General features: G+C 35.3%; 1 protein-coding gene across 3 annotated transcripts in view; it reads left to right on the forward strand.

Annotated features, from left to right (window-relative positions):
* Positions 1-19294, forward strand: part of TENM2 (teneurin transmembrane protein 2) — a 3493894-nt gene that overhangs the window by 2204328 nt on the left and 1270272 nt on the right. The window contains exon 1 of one of the 3 annotated variants that reach the window (XM_054691584.1): positions 9865-9896. The exons of the other annotated variants lie outside the window; for them this stretch is intronic. The gene's annotated coding sequence lies outside the window, so the exon portion shown is untranslated. Of the gene's footprint in view, positions 1-9864; positions 9897-19294 lie in introns of those variants that run through there. 3 annotated transcript variants of the gene reach the window in all.

Here is a 19294-nt window from a genome sequence, read left to right on the forward strand (position 1 = left end):
AAAATCTGTTTAAAAAAAAAATGGTAAAATGTTTCTTCTCAGGGGTAACTAGAATGAAGATATGACTACTTTAGATTGTGCCTCTTCAGTGTTTCACCACCTGTTTCTCCTTTGTAAATGACCTTGGGCTTTCTGATATGCACATGGAGCTGTCATGCTTTTTGTAGTTTAAATAATTCTCATCTCAGCTATGGGTTTGGCAGCAGCCTCTCCCTTCTTACATGGCAGTAGCACAATACAGGCTTTTAAGCCACTCTTAACAGAATTACCCCCATGCTGCTTTCTTTCCTGATATGTCTCTGCCCTCAGTTCATTTTTAGCACTTATAAAAGACTCTATGTTTTTTATTAGCATTCATCTGCACCAACCATAAGTTGTGATCAAATTCCTTAATAAATGGCAGGTAAAACCGTTATGGCATTGGAAAGAAAAAAATGAATTTAACTTCACTGTGCTTCTGAATATTAAATGGCTCTCATTCTTAAACATCAACTAACTTATCTTTATAGCTGCATGTGTTCATTCTAATTTCACATGTAGGACAGTTACTAGGCAATGTGTGTGTGTGCGCACACTTATGTGCGTGTGTGTGTGTTCATATGCACTCATTGTACCTTAAGGGCACCTGTAGATTAAAAATAATGCATGCTATAAAAAATCATTATAAACCTTATAGTAAAACCTCAGAGTACCTGAAAATCTGGTATCAATCATTGTCAGGAAATCAAAGACTACAAATAGTTTTCTTTCAAAAACTACCCCTTGCACAATAAAACAAAGGAAATAAGTCTTGAGGAGCATACAGCAATAAAATTTTTAAAATAGTTAAGATTGATTGAATGTTTACTCTGGCACAGACACTGTTCTAATGCTAGGTGTGTATTATTTCATTTAACCATCACAGAAACTCTATATAATGCTGTTACTTGAATTGTTTTTCTCAGATGAAAACACTGAGTCTCAATATTAAGCAACTCTCTGTAGTTAGGTATGGTGGAATTAAGATTTAATTTGATTATTAGTGTCCTTATTGGGTGGCATGGCTTCCCAATTTCATGAGTCATTTTTAGTGAATCCTACTTTGGGCTAATCAAGGACAGAGGATGGGAAGGTTTAATTAGGAATGACAAGAACCCATCCATTTTACTGCAATGGAAATCTAAATTGTGATATAGTAGAACACACAAGATACAACTTAAGATGTGCAAAAAAAATATGTAGTTTAATGTGTATCCCCATATGTGAGTTCAAACTTGAAAGCATAGCCATCTAAGGGAATAATAATGATTTCATATTCACACAAACCCAGACAGTGTACCTGATGTACAATTGACTCTCACTAAATGAGGGAGAAAAAGAGGAAATAAGAGGAAAAAAGTGGGATTAGAGATGGCAAGGAAGGGAAAGAAAGGTAAGGAGGACCAAATATGTATATAAAGTAGGTGAGCACTGCACTCTTGTTGATTTTAGTGCTTTGACATGAGACACAGTGGAAAGCTCAATAGAACTGGTAGAAATAAACCAGTAACTCATGGAGGCACAGAACTACCTCATCGATATTTCACAGCAAAGGCTTCCAAATAACGCTGACACTTGAAGAGTTTTAAAAGGCTCATTATACTCATCTATTTTATTTTAAACTAGTCAAATTAAACCTAAGTTCACATTCCATAAACCGTAGATGTCTGTAAAAATGATAAGTAATTGGGAGCTATTATCCCAAGCTTCCTAGCATGCCAGTATTTAACAGAATTATAATACACCTTTCAAATATTTAAGAGTGGTAGAATTTTACTATCATGGCCAATTCATTGATCTTTTGGTACAATGCATGATCCTTTCGGAATGGCAGGCTTATTTGAGGAGAGTAAGGCTAATCTATTGCACACAAAGTAGAGTTTACCAGAAGGGAGCAAAGATATTATCTTGTACTTTTGTTTTAATCTTCTTTATAGGTATTGATATGGCTAACACTTTTTCTAAGCCGTAGTAAAAGAATCTTAATAAAACACTGTGGTACTTTATCGAATGAATATTCAAACTTATTGTAACTCTATAGGTCAGATGATTATATTTCTTTCACCCTAATTTCTTTAATATTTAAGAGTCCTTTTTCAAAATTGTGGATGCTTGTTCTACTCTGTGTTATCAATTGCTGGTTATAAACAATATGCAGGTTTTGAAATATCCCTCTTTAACAACTCTCTTGAAATGGTGCTGGACTCCTGACACTCTAACCCTTCAGTAGACTAACTGTGAGAACTTGAAACAGTTGTAAGTATAGATTTACAAGGAGAGGATTTTACTCTTTTGCTACTAACACAGGAACCTGGGCTAATCTCTAACTCTTGATGAGATAGAGCAAAAGAAGAGACTATGGAAGGTCATTCTCTATAGAAGGCATAAATAGCTTGGGTGATTGATTTTTTGAGCTTTGATTCCCAAATATGTTTTATATCAAGTTGGTTGGGTTATGTTTTTCCAGAGGCTGAAATATGAATATCATTTTCTCCATTTTTTAAAAAGGAAGTAAATGTCTTAAACCCACCTACCATGAGTTTTGTCAACAATGTAAACTCTTAGGGTGGGGGTATATTCATTTAACTCTGCAACCTACTGGGTCTTAACTGTAAAATAGTATCATCATTAATGATTATATTGAATGCCTTATGCTAGCAAGAAAATGTTAACCCCTACCCCATATTCTACACTAGCAAAAACAGAAAGGGCATGACAATTTCAGAAAGATTTATACTTCCAACAATTCACAATTTTAAAATTTGGTTGGTTCCCTGAATATATTAACTATTTGGTAAAATGTAATTATTTACAACTTTTGATGCCCAGTATGTTTATCTCTTTCTCTCCAGATAAGTATATCAATCTGGACATTTTGTTCAAAATTATATCTGGAGGAAATTTTGGAGTTTCAGACATGATTTTGTCATTTTCAAGTTGCGTGACCTTAAAGTTACTCAAACTTTCTAAATCTGAGTTTTCTCATACAGAAAACAGGGACAAGAATGTTTATCTTGCAGTGAGAAATATGCATTGACTATCCAGCATAGTGCAGGGCACATTGCACATCCTTAATAAATGACGTTTTTCAGTTGAAATATTTAACTTTAAATGTATTTTAAAGCAATACATAACTTTCTAAACAATTAATGATAAGATATTTTCGAACAACTTTGTAGCCATGCCCTCTAAATATAATGAGGATGAAATTCTAAGCACAAAGGTGTAAGTTCATCAATAGTCATTAGTCCTGCTGTTTCCCTTCATGATCTCCAGCAGTTCAAACAGTCTCTAAAAATCCCCACTGCTAGAAGATTAGATTCTGCAGTCAAATAGTGTCTGAATGACCTTCTTGTTCCCTACCTAGACTGTGTCTGGGTCATGCATACATATCCTCAATCTGTATAGCACTATGATGGCAGTGTTTATAACCACTAAGTAGGCAATAGAAAGTCTCCATTTTAATGAACAGTTATTATGAATCAGGTACTAGTGTTAATGTCATGAGCACATGCCTTCATCTTGGTGTTTATGAGAATAGTTACTTCATCAGATTATTTCTGGTAGAAGTCTTGGCATAGCTCTAATCAGCTGGATGACATTGGTGCTTTCATTTTCTCATTTTCAAAAATGTGAGTGGCAATATGCACTCTTCAGAAGACTGTTATTAGGGTTAAATGGTATAATGACCATTAAGGGTACTTAGTACATTGCAAGCTTCTTCTTGAACTTCTCCCTTCTTTTGTCTGTTAGGATATCCTCTGGTTTTCCTCAAGCCTCCCAGTCTTTTTTGTCTTCCTGGAAGTCCTTTGTGCTGCTTCATTGGATATGAAAGGACTAAAGATTCTGAGTTTAATCCTTTTCTCTATTTACACATTTGTTCCAAGTGTCTTTTTTAAAAAAAAATATTTATGTGTAGATGAGCTGGGGTGTAGGTAGATGAACTGTAGGTGTAGGTGTGGGGGATGAGAGGATTCACCAGAGACAGATTGAGGAGCAGAACAGGCAGATCTACTTAAATATAGTGCTAAGGGGAGTAGTGGGTGAGACAGGAGAGGTCTGTTGTGCCATGTGGGTCAGCTCCCTTGCTGGGATGGAACTCAGGCCTTATTGGTGACAGCAGCACTGAGACTTAACTCCTAGGCCACCAGGGAGGCCCTGCTCCAAGTGCTCTTAACCAATGCCTTTGACTTAAAACATCACCTTGTTCCCAGTGAAAGTGCTAGTAACTTCCATCTTATTTACACTATTGAATATTTTAGAGAGGTAGGAAAATTGGCCAAAATCACATGGAAATGCTAAAATTAGCATTAAACCAAAGTCTCTCTGACATTGAAATCTAAGTTTTTAAAAATGCAGGAAGAAATGGGAGAGAAGCACATGATTTAGTGCCAGTTACCAAAGTACCAATTTTCAAACTCAGCATAAAGGGAAGGAAACATTTGAGTGTTTACTTGACTTGCTATAGCTGAAGAAATCATTCAGTCTTTCCATATGATAATATAGCTTATCCTTTAATTAAAATTTTAAAAACACTTTTGAAGGTTAAGAGTTCTATCCAAAACTTCTCATCATTTTCAAGGAAAATTAATGAAAATTATTAATTGTTATAGCTCATTTATAAGAAACTAGATGAGAACATTATGAAAAATTAGTGAAATTATTATCAGATGGAATAATTAAAGATCAATTGTGAAATAATCACATAATTCTAGCTATACGCTGTATTGCTCTTCATTAATCAAAGATAATCTGGAATTGCAATACTTAATTAAATGCAAAAAGTGTTTGTATGTTCTGGCTCTGAAAGGAGATAATTGGAGAGTGCAAAAGCTGTACAGTTATCAGCTTTCTCTGATTTTTTTGGAAAGTATAGAAATGGAGATCTGCAGTGTGGGGGGTGGGTCATTGTGGGCTGCTGAAGTCTGACCTAAAATACATTAACACTAGTTTCAAGTGAGATAATACTTTTTTCTAAATACTGAAAAAGGGAGTTTCTAAATCATCAATAAGAAGAAAGTAATGCATCTAATTTTGGCAGCTGTATTAGCTTTCAAAGTTTCATGAACAAATTCCGTCTCACTGAGTATTCTTCATTGCCAAAGTAGCAACCTACTCACCAAATCCTCAATGCTTCTTCAAAGAAAGCAATTCATTCTTTTTCCCATTTATAAATTAAGATCATACCAAATACTCATTGATTTTTTATTTTTCTGCAGGAATTACAATAAAGCCACATGTCAATTTCAAATATATATTTTTATTTTAATGAAGTAAAATTTGCAAACAGTAAGTGCACCGATTTAAGATAGAGACCCACAGCTTTTGACGAATAGATTCACTAATGGACTCACTGTGACAGAACATTTCAATCACCCTTAAAAGGTCCTCATGCCCCTTCTTATACAGTCCCTACTCCCACACTTGACAGCAGGTAACCACTAATATGTCTGATGGTGTAGATTACAATTGTTTTTTCCACATTTTTTTTGAAGTGTCAGCATTCATCAAGGATTCTTTTAGGTCTGGCTTCTTTTGCTCAGCATGATACTTTCAAGATTCATTCTGCTTAATACAGTCATTTTTTATTCCTAAGTATTTCATTGGGTGAAGTTTTCTTATTGAAAAACTATTGATAGATGCTTGGTTGATTTAAAATTTTGAGCTATTATGAATAAAGGTACTATAAACCCAATGTGTAAGTTTTTTGTTTGGTCATCCTGTAGTTATTTTTCATTTTATTTTTTTTTTATTTGCCCCATTTCATTCTATCAACCAAGCAAAAGTCAATTTCATAAATATCTCCAAGGTGGAGTTTTCTTTTGTTATGTGGAAATAGATTAAATGTCTTCTTTTGAAAAGAAAGTACTTTTACATTCCTTGTCATATCATGCTTTCAAAATCAGTTGGAAAGATACTAAAATTAATCTTAGCTAACAAATGTGTAAGCTTGGTCTTTAAGGAGTTAGGCGATTTTTCACAACATACAATTGATGAGTGCAGCAGTCAACTCCAGAACCTACTCTCCTGACCTGGTGCACTTTCCAAATTGCCCTGTAGAAGAAATTTCACATCTTCATTAAGTTCCTTCTATTTGTCTAACACTGTTAAGATATAAGGAATCACATAACAACAGCAACAACAACAAAAATGTATGTGTTTTCACAAGGAATTCACTACTTAACTGAGAAAACACATGCACATGAATAAAATTGAATACAACTGTAATGCAATTAGTTAAGGATGTTAGGAGCATGTATTCTGTACTGTGTTATATACAGGTGTTGAATTAATAGGTCGATAAATAAATGGGTGGGGAATTATCTGGTAGAAGTTCATTAAGGAGGTGTGGTTTTTTTTTGTGCTAGACATTGAAAAATCAAAAAGTATGAATTGCAACAGGGTAGATAAGAAGAAAAGCCAAGTATGTATGTTTATGTGATAAGGAGTAATTTGGAATTAGCAAGACTGAAAGGATTTACTTCCAGATTGAATATATAAAGTGGGGCCAGGTGAATGTCAAGTAGAATTATATGGAATTTACTCTGTGGACAGTAGGGAGACTTGTACATTTTTAGCAACAGTGGATAGTGAGTGACATGGTGCAAGAGATGTTTTAGAAAGGATCAATTGGTCACAGCTTGTAGAATGGGGTAGATTTAGGAGTGGCTGTCAAGAGGCTTGCTAAAAAACTGTGATAACCCGGGGAGAGGTGACGAAGACTCAGACCAAAGAAAGGAGAAGTTTTAATGTTTTTTATAAAAACAGATAAGCTATTACAACTCTTCACTGATTGGTATCCTAATTCAGAGGCATTCAAACAAAATTTCTCTAGAAACTAAATTTCCTTGCACTAACAGAAGCAGGTTTGGTAGGCATAGTAATGATTATAAAGCTTTGCTTTATAAGACTTAATTTTGGCCTGAAGCTTAATTCCTTTTGCAACAATTCACTGCCTGTCAACTTACCAAAGGATGCACTGACTTGCTTATTTCAGCTTCTCTTTTTGGAGTATAGTTTAAAATAGCACCCATCAGTCTTAATCTCAACTATTTTCCAAAATGTTTCCCAAATTAATAAGTGCAGGATTGGAAGCAGTGACCCTGTAGTGGAATATGCCAAAAATAGCTCACTCATAATTAGAAATGAAATCTTCTTTAATTGAGCAATAGGAAATTGGCCATAGCCAGCAGCTTTTCGTACTGTTCTGTATCGAGGGGTCCTTAAGGCAGATGATCCCTAAATTCTCTTTCCTCTTGCCCAGTCATCTAGTGAATGCTTTTATTCTGTACCTTTTTTCCAGACTGACAGTATCAGCTTCATTCACCATGCCCTGGCCATACATGTAAGTTGGATTTTGGTAATTAAAGGAATCATCCTCTTAAACAGACCTCAAACAAAGGAACATGTGGTCATGGCAAATTCATTACCCTGCATATACAGTACTCTCTAGAATATAAGCTAAAAGTAGAACTACTGAGTGACTTGGAAACTAAAGAGTCCCTTAACCTAAAACAGATGTTAATGAATTAATTGACTCCTGTTTTGGAAATAAGTCCCTTTGTTTCCCATCCCAGTAATATTTTCTATGCATTGTGATGATCAGGAAGGTTCCATGCACTTGGAGAACAGATAATCTTCAAATCCTGCTCTACACATGTATTCTTAGACATGATGGTCATTTGATCTTAGGCACATGATTTATCATTCCCAGCCTCAGGATGCTTAGAAATATTAAATAAATTGTTTAATGTGCTTCTAGCACACAGTAAGCATTCAGCTGTTAATGATTATGCTTAACCTGGTGTTCCTACTACTTTTATGCTTTTTTATTTGTTGTTGCTGCTGTTTAGTTAGATTTTTTAATAATTTCTATCAAGGCATTTTCAGTTTAATAGGAAAAATAGAAATATAACCATTGCAGAGAGTAATTTTAAAATTTCCCATATATAGGTACAGACAATGTGCTTTGGAAGCAACAGAAGGAATGATTCTGTAGGGCCAATCAGAGACCATTTGATGGGTGATGCATTAAAGTTGATTTTTAAAGGTGGAAATTTTAAATGAATCCTATTAAGAAAAACTATTGCTGAAGTTTTTTTTTGTTTTTTTTTTTTTAGAATGGAGAGTTGCATTTTATTTATTTTATTGTTTTTAAAATTGTATCAGTAATGTCTGTTACTTTATATTCCACATCTCAGTGAAATCATCCAGTATTTAATTTTCTTCTAACTTACTTAGCTTAATCCTTTCCAGATCCATTCATGTTACAAATAGCAAGATTTCAACTTTTCAAAATAGCTGAATAGTATTTCATTGTGTTGTATATATAGAATCACCTCTTTATCCATTATTTGTCTTTGAATACATTCTTTTTGCATAATTTGGTTATTAAAATAGTGAATAGTTTGTCAGTGAACATAGGCGTGAAATATTCCTTTGAATTAGTATATTGTATTCTTTGGATGGATACCTAGAAGTGGAATTGCTATATCATATGGTAGGTCTGCTTTCAATATTTGGGGCTACTGTATATAGTTTTCCATAGATATTGGATCAGTTTACATTCCCACAAATTACATACCAGGGTTGTTTTTTCTATAAATTCCTGCCAACAGCTGTTTTGAGTATTTTTGATATGGACCATTCTGACAGGTGTGAGATACTACCTCATTGTGATTTTGATTTGCAATTCCATGATAAGTGATGATGAACATTTTTTCGTGTACCTGTTAGCCATCTGTATATATTCTTTGGAGAAGCTTCCCATTTTTTGGTTTGGGTTATTTATTTTCTTGCTCTTGAATTGTATGAGTTCTTTATAGATCTTGGGTATTAGCCCCTTGTTGGATGTATGATGTGTAAATATTTTCTCCCACTCAGTAGGGTGTCTTTTCATTTTATTTATTATTTATTTATTTATTTAAGATTTACTTATTTATTCATACAAGCACTGGGTACAGTCAGAAGCGCGGGAGGGTGAGAGAATTCACCAGAGCCAGAGCGGGGAGCAGAGCAGGCAGAAGGACCGAAGTACACTGCTGAGGGGAGCAGTGGGTGGCAGGAGAGGTCTGCACGCCATGTGGGACCCTCCTCCAGTGGCCGGGGAGGAGCTGGGGATCGAACCAGCGCTGCAGAGGCTGCAGGCAGCTTCGCAACCCAGCACTCAACCGCTGTGCCATCAGGGAGGCCCTGTCGTTTCATTTTAATGATAGTTTCTTTGCTATGCGGTAGCTTTATCTGTGATGTAGTCCCATTTGTTTATTTTTGCTTTCTTTTACCTTGCACTTGTTGTTTAGTCCCTAAACACATCCCTGACACCAATGTCACAGAGTGATTTGCCTATGTTTTCTTCTATGTATTTTATGACATTGTAGTCAGATTCCCTCCAACCTGAAGCTTAAACACCCCTAACTCCTTAGAATAGAAAAGTAAAACTAAGTAGAATTAAATTCTCACCACCCTTTGTTTTCTCCCTCCCTGTGAATAGCTTTTAACTTTCTACTAATGAATTTTATTCCAACTGCATTTCCAGGAATTTAGGAACATCAATTGTTGCATCGCTTAATAAAAATTATCTGTTCCCCTTTGGGGTTGATAATAACATCAAGGGCAAACATCTGCTGGAGCAATCCCGATTGAGAAAGTAAACATTATAATTTATCATCCCTTATCTGCCCAATGCCTCCTTAGACCTAGGAATGTGAAGCTGATGATTCCCTTCATGTCTCTTGTGTTCGCCTCATGCTCCTAACCCCCTTGTCTAGTCACAGTACTCCTGCCATTAAGGGAACCAGATTTTTAAAGTGTTTTCTCAGCCTACACCTTCGGTGGCCTCTTTGAATAATCTTTTCTGTGAAAAAGACCTTACAGTACAGGTTTGTTTTGTTTTGTTTTCACTTTCTCTTTGGAGAACGAAAGGTAGTTTTGGTCACTTTCAGTTTTAGGTTTTACCTCCAAGTCTTAAATCCATTTTGGGTCAATTTTTGTATATAGTGTGAGAGACAGTGGTCTAATTTCATTCTTTTGGCATGTGGTTATCCAGTATTCCCCAGCACCATTTGATGAAAGGACTTTTTTTGTTCTGTTATATGCTTTTGATGACCTTGTCATATATTAGTTGTCCATATATAGGGGGGTTTATTTCTTGCTCTTCTGTTCTGTTGATGTGTTTTTCTGTTTTTTTAACTCTAATATCTTACTGTTTTTGATTACTATAGCTTTGTACTACAGTTTGAATTCTAAGAGTATGATACCTTCATTCTTCCTTGTCAGATTTGCTTTGGCTGCTCTGGGTATTTTGAGGTTCTGTATAAGTTTCGTGATATTTTTCTATTCTTAGAAGAATGACATTGAAATGATGGGGATTGCATTTAATCTGTATATTAGATTAAAATGTCCATTTTAACAATGTTAAGTTTTCCAATTCATAAACAGAATATCTTTCCATTGCTTTGTGTCTTCATCTATTTATTTTAATAATATATGTCATATAAGACTTTAATCTCCTTTGTTAGATTTATTTCAAGGTACTTAATTCTTTTTGATACAGTTCTTTTGCTTGTAATTATGTATAGGAATGCAATACATTTTTCTTTATTGATTTTGTAACCTGACACTTCTCTGTACTGATTTATTGTTTATAATAGATTTTTTTATATCTCTAGGGTTTTTATGTATATCATCATGTTATCTGCAAATAGTGATAATTTTTCTTCTTTATTTCTAAATTTCTAATTATTTTTATACCTTTCTCTTGCCTAATTGCTCTATTTAGGACTTCTAATACTGTGTCAAAAAGTTGTCATGGAAGTGGACATCCTTGTCTTGTACTTGGTCATAGAGGAAAAACAGAGGAAAAAGTACATCATGTTGAATATGATGTAGGCTATAGGTTTGTCAAAACTGGCCTTTATTATGTTGGAAAATGTTCTATCCCTATTTTCTAAAAAAGTTTTTATAATACTGGAATGCTGAATTTTATCAAACAGCTTTGACATGTTGATGTGATATATGATTTTTTTTCTTTTGTTGATGTGGTTACATTGATTGATTGGCATATGTTGAACCATCCTTGCATGCCTGGAATAAATACTTCTTAATCATGATGTATGATGGTTATAATGTTGGCAGAATTCAGTTTGCTAAGATTTCATTAAGGATTTTTCCATCTGTATTTATCAAGGGTATTGATCTGTGTTTATATGTGTGTGTGAGAGAGGAGGCGGTGGTCCCTGTCAGCATTTGTTATCATAGTGATGTTGGCCTCACAAAATGTGTTTGGAAGCATTCCCTCTTCCTCAGGTTTTGTGGAGGAGCTTGAGAAGGGTAAGTTTTAATTTGTCTTTGAAAGTTTGGTAGAAATTACTGGTGAAAACATCTAGTCCTGGGCTTTTGTTTTTTGGAATACTTTTGATTATTGTTTCAATTTTCTTGATTGTAGTTATTCAGATTTTTTTTCTTCTTTGTAGTTCAGTCTTGGAATGTTTTATATTTCCATCAGTTTGTCTTCTAAGTTATTTAATTCAATGTATTGAATTAAAGTATTGAATTAAAGAAGTGGGATATTGAAGTCCCTATTATTACTGTGTTTCTGTCAGTATGTTTTTTTTTTTATATTTGTTAATAGTTGCTTTATGTTGTTTGATGTTCCTTTGCTTAGTGCGTATATATTGATGAGTGTTAAGTCTTTCTGCGGTATTGATAGCTTAATTGTTTTATAATGTTCATCAGTATCTTTGTTCACTTTCTTAACTTGAAGTCTTTTAAATCTGATAACAGTGTGGACATTAGGTTACCATTTGCCTGTAGGATTGATTTCAACCTTTGATTTTTGAATCTATATTTGTTTTTGGAGCCCAGATGGGTCTCCTGGAAACAGCAGAAAATTGGATTTGGTTTTCTTATTCAACCAACCACTGTGTGCCTTTTGATTGGTGAGTTCAGTCTCTACATTAAAAGTGATTATTGATACATGAGGACTTACTATTGCCATTTTATCTTTAGTTTTCTGGTTCTCTCTGTTGTTCATTTTTTAGTGTATTTTTTTAATTATTTATTATTTATTTATTTATTTATTTGTTTGTTTGTTTGTTTGTTTGTTTATTTATACAAGCACTTGGTATAGTCAGAAGTGCGGGAGGGTGAGAGAATTCACCAGAGCCAGAGCAGGGAACAGAACAGGCAGACTGATGAAATACATTGCTGAGGGGAGCAACGGGTGTGGCAGGAGAGGTCTGCTCACCATGTGGGAACCTCACCAGCGGCTGGGGATCAAACCAGTGCTGCAGAAGCTGCGGGTAGCTTCGCAGTCCAGTGCTCAACTGCTGCGCCACCAGGGGAGGCCCAGTGTGTTGTCTTTGATATAGAGGCAGAGGTCATTTAAAGATTTCTATGGAAGGTATAGTATTGGCAAACACCTTCAGCATTTGTGCTGAAGATTTTTGAAGGAAGACTACAACTTGCGCTTTAGGAAGTTAGCTCTGGCAACAGTATGAAAAAAGGGACATCTGCATGTAAAATATTATCCCCCTCAAAGAAATAATATTGTCCAGAACAGATAGTAAACTCAAGATAACTTTTCATTGTTTTTATGAGATTATGAATAAAAAAAAATAAGCATAAGGGGAGAAGAGAATTTGGAGAGGAGTCTATAATGACACAGGGAAGGTATAGGAAGTCCTGGGTATACATACTATATCCAGCTCATTAAAAAATCCTGTAATTGAATACTCCTATTACATTAATTTCAGAGCTCATTTACCTTTCTCCCTCTTACACTAGTTGAACCCTCAACGATATTTCTCACACTCGATCACTGTCTTTTTCTTAAACAACTTCTTTCTCTTTGAATCTTTTTTTAATTTCATTTTATACATATTTTTACATCATTTTTCATTTTTGCAGAATGTATGCATTTTCATCTTGGTTATATTCCCCATACAATTCCCATCTCCCTTATTTTGACCCTAAACACTCCTCCCTTCCCCCCACCCAGTAGTGTGTCTCTGGTTTATAGTTGCTTGTTGATTTTGATTTTGATTTTATTATAATTAGTCTTTTTCCTGGTCCCTTGTTTAGGTTTTCTAAATTCCTGCTATGAGTGAGACCATTCGGTATTTTTCTTTTTCTTTCTGGCTCTTTGAATCTTATGACACATTCTAGTTTTCCTGCAACCCCATATGTTCTGTTCTCTCTGTTCAAGATGCCTGCTACTCTTCTTGTCCATAGAAGTTGACAATTTTAACCCTTACTATCTGTAGACTCACCTAATTCCTTAATTTACAACACTGCCTATCTCCCAGCGTGTGTCACATTTACATGTTATTTTCTGAACTTAACCTAAACTCTACCATTGTGCCTGTACCTTCCAACCTGTCATATTCACATTTATATTGTAAGTGGCATGCCAACATTAACATTTTAGCCATATTTTCATCTCCAAACCTGATTTTCCTTAAGTATCCCCATCTCAAAAGTGCCAACACATCCAATTGCTAGAGTCCAATACCTAGAATTTTTCCTTAATTTCTTTGTTTTTTCCAATCTCTATATTCAGTTTCTCAACAAGGAGTATTAACATTACTTGCAAAATTTCCCAGTCTTGCCTCAGTTCTCCATATCTCCTAATCTCACCCTATATCCATCACTGCAATGTGTACAAACATTAAAGTTCATGGAAAAAAAAATATATATATATATATCTTCTTGACCTCCATAATCTGGGATATGTTTAAAGTCCCAGTTTCAGTCATTTTCTTTCATAAAAGTCATCACTTACCATGCAATTCTTATCTAACTTATAAAGTCCTATTTCTCTGGCATTATTGATTTTTATTCCCCCTCTCCCACATTGCTCCAGTCACACCAACTTTCTTTTCTTTGAATATATCAAGCTTTTCCCTAGTTGTATAATTTTTGAGGTCATTTCTTGGCAGTGCTTTGTTTAATGTTTCTTCTGAGAGTCTTTTTCCTAATCTCCCAATCCAAAGTAACCTCCACCCCCGCAACTTTCCCTGATTTGTATCACCCTTGCAGACTTGATTAGTTTTGTCTCCAATTAAAAAGTAAACGTTATTAGAGAATTCTTTTCAGTTGCATTCAATAGTTTTCCCCAATATCTAAAATAGGGCTAGTATATAGTAGCAGCTCAATAAATGATATTTAAATGAATGATTATTTAATATCTCTGTTCTATATCCAACTCATTATCCTTCCTTGGTTGGAATAAAGCAAACAAGCTTACTATTTGTATCACTTTTACATCCAGCCCTTCTAATTCACTCTGTGCTTAGGATATTTCATAACTGCAATTGGATCATGGTAGCCTCTTCTCTCTCAGAAACACAAACCATGTAGGACAGGCCTATATCTACTTGTTCACCACCTACCCTACTTGATGACACTGATGTCTCTTTTTGTCTTCTACCTCCAGCCCCCAAAATGCACTGATAAAGGAGGATAGCTGGAGATGGTTTCATGGTATTTTATAGTCATCAGTATTCAGGATTGCTGTTAGTTTTCTATTATTGCAACCTCACTGTATTTCCTATGCACCTTGCACCAGGATGTTTTTTCAGTCTCCTTTTTAATTTGTAAAGAGATGGAACAAGAGGCCCAAAGGTGATTACCAGTCAGAGCAGTTCATCATTAAAAAGGTCTGAGACTTGTGGCAAATGATGACTGTAAGATACAGGTCAAATGGATTTTGCACTACACAGGCTCAGGCTGAATTACAAAAATTAAATAGCACTCTAATTAACCAGAGTAGTTAGCACATAATTCGTATCCCAGGAACTCCAACTGATTGTGGATTAAAAAAAAAAATGTATAACATACAAATAACGAATAAAAAAAGAAAAAAACAGAAAGAAGACTGATCTGCTTTGCTTTTCTATATCCTAGCTTCAAGGGTGAGAAACATTACAGATTTCTGCAAAGAAATAAATATTCTTACTCCACATTTTTGTTTTCCAAAGAGAATAAAGATTAATCTAGAGAGGGACCAAAGAAGTTTTGTATTTTTGTAAAGTGCAGAAAATATACAAAGTTGGGCATTTTAGGACTATATCAGATGAATGAAGGATAGGAGATACGGTGAAAACAAGATCATAAGCAAGTTCTTCAACAGAATCTGCTTCACTGATTGCTTTCTAAAGCCGCAGAGTGTGTATGCCTTCTGCACCTAGTATAAGTTAACACACTGAAAAGTCACCTAGATGAACCTGAGATTTTCTAAATAAAGAGAACGATGCAGTGAACTTAAGTTTTAGATAAGCAGATATAAAACATGTTAGGGAACTTATCAGAGAGACTTAAGATATGAGGTGGGATTGTCCAAATATTAGAGATATTTGGGGGTTATAAATTCTGCACACAGGGCCTCCCCGGTGGCGGAGCAGGTTAAGCGCCACACTGTGAAGCTGTCCACAGCCTCTGCAGTGCCGGTTCGATTCCCAGCCAGCCAGGGAGCAACCCCCATGGCGCAGCAGACCTCTCCTGCCTCGCCTGCTGCTCCCCTCAGCAGTATCTTTGGTCCATCTGCCTGTTATGCTCCCTGTTCTGTCTCTGGTGAATCCTCTTACTCTCCTGAGCCTCTGACCTGTACCCCAGTTCTTGTATAAATATATTAAAAATTCTAAAATAAATAAATAAATAAAAGGAGAAAAATATGTATTATAAAAAATAAAATAAAATAAACTCTGTACACACCATAAAAATAAAATGTCTGATTTTACTATTGCACAAAAGAAGCACTGGAAAATCACCATGAAATTTAGGCAATTTTAAACCTGAGATGTGACACAGATAAGACAAGCTTTAGGAAAAAAAAGGAAATGTTAAAAAAGGTTAAATACAACAAAAATCCTGTGTGTTCATATATTTGCTTCTCATCGATCAATGAAAATATTTCATGTTAAGGATTAATCTTACATGTTCAATAACAAAGCATTTCTCTTTTAAAAAATTTTCTCCTAAAAATGTTGAGGCTAAAAGTAAGAGTTAACTTTTGCTGAGCATTTACCAAATATCTGGTTTGCTGATAAATGCAATTAAGCTCAGGACTCCACAGCAATAAGAATTACTTTCTGTACAGGTTTATACCTCTTTATCATATCCCACAGGTATCCCCCAGAACCCTCCCCATACCCATTACTCTCGCCTTCACTTGCTCTTTGGCAACTACAGTTCTTTTGTCAGAACTCCAGTTAGTTTTATTTTGTTTGTTTATTTGTCTACTTTGTTTCTTTATAGTCCATGAATGGAGTCATCTGGTCTTTGTCTTTTTCTTATTTCATTTAGTATAATCCCCTTGAGTACTATACTTGATGCACAGCAAAATTCCATCTTCCGAATAGCTGAGTGTGTTCCTTTGTGCATATAGACCACATCATCTTTATCCTGGCCTCTGTCATTGTGCACATAGGTTGTTTCCATACCTTGGCTACTGTGAATAATGCTGTGATGAACAAGGAGATACATATGTCTTTTCAAATTAGTGTTTTCATACTCTCTGGATAGATATCTAGAAGGAGAATTGCTGGATAATAAGGTAAATCTACTTAAATTTTTTAAGGATTTATTTATTTATGTATACAAACAAGAACTGGGGTGGGGTACAGGCCAGAGATGCACGGGTGAGAGGATTCACCAGAGACAGAGGGGGTAGCTGAATAGACAGAACTACAGAAATATACTGCTGAGGGGAGTAGCAGCAAGATAGGAGAGGTCTGCTGTTCCATGTGGGTGGGTCAGCTCCCTGGCTGGGGATCAAACTCATGCTGCAGTGGCTACAGATAGCTTCATAGTGCTGAGACTTAACCCCTTGTGCCACCACTCAAAAATTAAAAAAAAAAAAAATTTTGAGGACCCTTCATATAGTTTTTCAAATCAGCTGTATTAATTTGCTTTTCACCCACACTGTATGAGGGGTGCATATCTCTTTCCAAATTACTGTTTTCATGCTCTTCACATAGATACCTACAAAAGGAATTGATGGATCATACAATTACTCTTTGTAAATATTTTGAGATCTCACAAGACTGTTTCCCCTTGGGACTAGACTAGACTAGATTTACATGAACAGTGTACAAGGATTCCTTTTTCTCTACATCCTCACCAACCCTTGTTTCTTGTATTTTTTACAGTAGCCATTCTCACAGTTGTGAAGTAATATCACATTATGGTTCCAATTTACATTTCCCTAATAGGTAGTTGGGAACATTATTTATTTATTTTTTTGATGTCTCTTGGCCCTCTTCTTATCTTCTTTGGAGAAATGTTTATTCAGATCCTCTGCCCAGTGTTTAATCAGATTGTTTTCCTTTAACTTGTATGAGTTTTTAATATATTTGGAAATTAATCCCTTGTCAGATGCAACACTCATGTTTTTTAACCACTATCTTAGATTGTACCTTTTCTATGGTGAGCATCTGATTTAAAATTTGCTCATATGAATCACACTTATAAAAAATATGGTCACTCATAATTATTTCTCATTTGTAATTATATATGGTATTAAAATTTGGAGAAATAGTTGAGATGTCTTACATTTTGTCCAGTTCAGAATACTGTTTGCCTCTGGCCATGATGCTTATACAGAAAACCAGCTTAATATGTTATTTTCTTCTTTGCAAAGGTTTTCCTACAGTGATAAAATCAATGGGACAGTCTAGGCTTTAGTTATAGTAATTCATGGGTCTCATAGAATGACATTCTTCTGCTATGCTGTTCTTTATTCAGTATTACTGAAGATATTTTATGCTCAATTAAAAAATATGTGAAGTTTAAAATAATGAGCAGAATTAGAATGGAAGGTTTTACCCTCCATAGCCTTATATCTGTTGGGTAATTTTCAGGTATTTTTCCAGCCCACCCACCCCCCAACAGAATGTACAGTGTAGGTCCTCACCACTGAAAGTTGGCTTAATTGTAACATTATAGTTACTTCTCATTAATTTTCTGCTACTGTTAACAATATCTATAGTTTGTCTCAACTTAAATGAAGGGTTGCTAGTTATTGGATAACTCATTTATTCAATAAAATATTTATTAATTACTTGCTATGTAGAAGGCACTCCTTTCATGATAAACAATATAATTTCCCTGTATTTTTGGAGCATCCAGTGGAGGGTGGAAGGAGGCACAAACAATAGGAAGATTTCAAATAAGAAGTGCTGCTCTGAAGAGTATAAAGCAAGTTGATATGATAAAATGATATTGATTAGTAAATGAGTCTTGTAAAAGGATGGTCAGAGAGGCCTCATTAAAGATGGCACATTCAACCTGAGACCTGTCTGAAAAGAGTGAGCCATGCAAAGCTCTGGGGGAAGAGCATTCCAGGCAAAGAAAATATGCAAAGGTCATAAAATGAAAACAATGTGGCGTGTTGAAGGAACAGAAAGAAAGCCAGTGTACCTACATTATAGAAAATGTAAGATGAATTTTGAAATGAAGCAGGAGGTATAGTCAAGGGGGCTTTGGTAAGAAGTTGAGATTTTATTTTAATTGCAATAAGAACCATTGGAGAATGATTTACAACTTGGAAAATTAATTATGGGCTGTAACGCTAATCTAAAAGCTGTAGATTTCACAGTTAGGAGTACAATTTCTGTCAGCTTCAAACTAAAATGAAGTATGGAATATTAACAGAGTCATTTATTTGCCATAGGGCTACTGTAGGGTAAGGTAAAAAAGTATCAGGCTTTTCCACCCTCCCGCCATTAGATTAAATACATGCCCGATGGCGGGCCCGTGGAGTGGGCTGTGGGCATGTGTAGGTGGGATACACCAGGGCTGAGAAACTGGGCTTAAAAGGGCGGTGTCTTGGGGCTGCCAGCAGAGCAAAAGGAAGAGCAGAGCAAAAGAGAATGAAGGAACAGCAGAAAGAATGAGAGCAAAATCATCAGAGAAGCAGAGGCCATGAGAGAATGCCAGAGAGCCCAGAAAAGAGTGAAGACTCACTGGGGGCTGGGTGGCCTGATGCAATTTACATATTTAACCACTGTGCTAGGCACTATTATATATTATAGTTACTTGCCTTATTTTTGGAAGAGAAAAGGGAACACAACTTAGCGTGGACACTTATTTTAAGGTTCTGTTTAATAACCTATCTTCCATATTAGTTTTCAAGCTGCAAAACTTGATTGTATTTTTTTTCAGGGTTTTTTATTTATTTATTTATTTGTATTTATTTATACAAGCACTGGGTACAGTCAGAAGTGTGGGAGGGCGAGAGAATTCACCAGAGCCAGAGCAGGGAGCAGAGCAGGCACTG

This window comes from Talpa occidentalis, unplaced genomic scaffold (assembly GCF_014898055.3).
Source record: "Talpa occidentalis isolate TD23 unplaced genomic scaffold, MPIMG_talOcc4v2.1 talOcc4.9, whole genome shotgun sequence".
Classification (NCBI taxonomy): domain Eukaryota; kingdom Metazoa; phylum Chordata; class Mammalia; order Eulipotyphla; family Talpidae; genus Talpa; species Talpa occidentalis.